Source organism: Maylandia zebra, linkage group LG2 (genome assembly GCF_041146795.1).
Source record: "Maylandia zebra isolate NMK-2024a linkage group LG2, Mzebra_GT3a, whole genome shotgun sequence".
In the NCBI taxonomy this organism is placed as follows: domain Eukaryota; kingdom Metazoa; phylum Chordata; class Actinopteri; order Cichliformes; family Cichlidae; genus Maylandia; species Maylandia zebra.
Genome location: NC_135168.1, coordinates 5,125,798 through 5,127,854, shown reverse-complemented (window position 1 = coordinate 5,127,854; position 2,057 = coordinate 5,125,798). Strand labels below are relative to the sequence as shown.

General features: G+C 39.6%; 1 long non-coding RNA gene across 1 annotated transcript; it reads left to right on the top strand.

Annotated features, from left to right (window-relative positions):
- Positions 1–322: 322 nt before the first annotated feature.
- Positions 323–901, top strand: LOC112432339 (uncharacterized). Its single transcript, XR_013100272.1, has 3 exons — positions 323–522; positions 608–715; positions 793–901. It is a non-coding gene; the product is annotated as an uncharacterized LOC112432339 (long non-coding RNA).
- Positions 902–2,057: the final 1,156 nt, after the last annotated feature.

The following is a 2,057-nucleotide window of genomic DNA, read 5'->3' as shown; positions in this document are numbered from 1 at the left end:
TAACAGACAGCATAGCCGAATTCAAGGCAACACATAACAATAATCATTCAATCGCACTTTGTTTCAAAGTAAGCCCATTAAAATGCTTAAGTAAATAAAAGTGTTCAAAAACAGCGGTTTTTGAGCCGGAGTTCTGCTCGCGGTGGGAACGCCGCCGCACAAAGTCATTTTTTAATCGCGCAAACGATCGGCTGGTTACTGACAACCAAAAGGTTGTTTTTGGTAGATATTAAAGATCATGGGTGGGCGGGGCAAATGGAGCAGTTTTCTACAGTCGAGTAAAATTCCAGGAAAGAGCTGGGTGTGGCTTTCCTTTAAATCACATGATCAACAGCTTTAAGATGGAGGCAACTCGCTCAGTGTTTCCTGTTTCATTCTTAGACTGTGGCGATGGTAAGTAGCAGCTTTTCACTTGTTACCTGGCATCTTTTCAGCCACCAATGATAGTCATTGTATGTTATCAACATTTCACTAACTATGTTTTCTCTCATGTTTAAAATAGGCCGACCAAGAGCAAAATAGGTATGTCTGCAGACTCTGCTGTAGCCAAAGTTATCAGATCTCCTGTGTCTTTAAATCCCTAACTGCTCGATCATTATCATTTTAGAAGACAACAATTTCTCAAAGGAGGTTCAAAACTAATGCCTACAAGATTACCAAGAGGATGGTTCGGGGCTCTTACATGACTCCGGGAAGTCAACACTTGGTGGATGAGGTGTGTTACCTTTGACACTTTTAAGACAGTCCTGTTTATCACTACTAACAATAAGCAAATATGTTTTCACTCAACAGATCCTTCACAGCATGTTGTTTCTGGGCAAAATCAACAACATCCCCTTTTCTCCAGAAGAAATCTTCCCTAATCCTTTTGTTTTGGGTTCTTTAATGAGAAGATATCCCAGGCCTTTTAAGTTGTATTCGACTCAGCTTCCCAGGCGAAGTCCCTTCTCCTGTGTGCTCGACATGGTAAGATAACTCTTCTCACATTTTCAGTCAATCTGACAAACTTCCAGTTTTTAGGAAAGTATAATGCAAAGTGCTTTTTTACTGAGAAATCCAAAGAAAATCCATACTGTACCTTATACTTCAACATATGCTTCTAGCTATGCTTCTCCACCAAACACAGAGACTGCAGGAGAGCTGGAGACTTGCTTCAGAATTTGTTAGTTCTAAATAATGTCTAACAGACTCATTATTGGAGATGCTTACAGTCTTCAAGGCGTATATGATGCTGTCACTGTGTAGCTGCTGGATCTGTTAAGCTCAAAGACTCTAAATTCAGCGTGTTTTGACAGCCCGGCATAGCAAAATAGAAAAAAAAAAGGTCAATTAGCAAATTTAATTATAAATTAGTGAGAACAAAGATGGATTTTTGCTTATTGATTTAAAATTAAATAGATTTTTGTGACATGTTTCACCCCCTATCTTAAAATGTCTAAACCAAAAGCATCCAATGGTCCTGCATAGTTAAATAAGTCAAGCAGCGAAACAAACATGTTGATCAACTTTCTATGAAAAACAACTATATAATCAGGTGCAACACTTTGACCAGATCTGTAACTGTTTTCAGATCGTCCTGCAAAATAACTCAGAGAATGAAGAGCAAATAAAGCAGAGTCTGCAAGATCTCCTCACAGACTTGGACTTAGAAGAGAATAATAAAAAAACAGCTTTCGTCTCGTCCACCATCTGCATTTCTCAAAAATCCCAAACCAACAAATCAGAAAGGTACTGCGGAGTCTCCATGTCCACCAAAGGTCCTAACGCTGGGAAAATTATGATTGCTGCCTCCTGTCTTAGCAAATGGCATAAATATGTATCTGGTGCGGTGATGACCTATTATCCAAACACAGTCCAGAAAGATTACTTTGATGGAACAATTGAAGTACCTGGAAATATCAGGTGTGAGGCTTTTTGTCTCCGTGATGGTGCCAGAATGAAGCCTTGCAGATCATGTAAGAATTTGTTTGGCTTGAACACAGAAGACCTCAGAGAGTGGCCATATGGTAACTGTGCTGAAGCTGAGAGCCTGAGCAATTTGCTTGAAAATGAGAGAG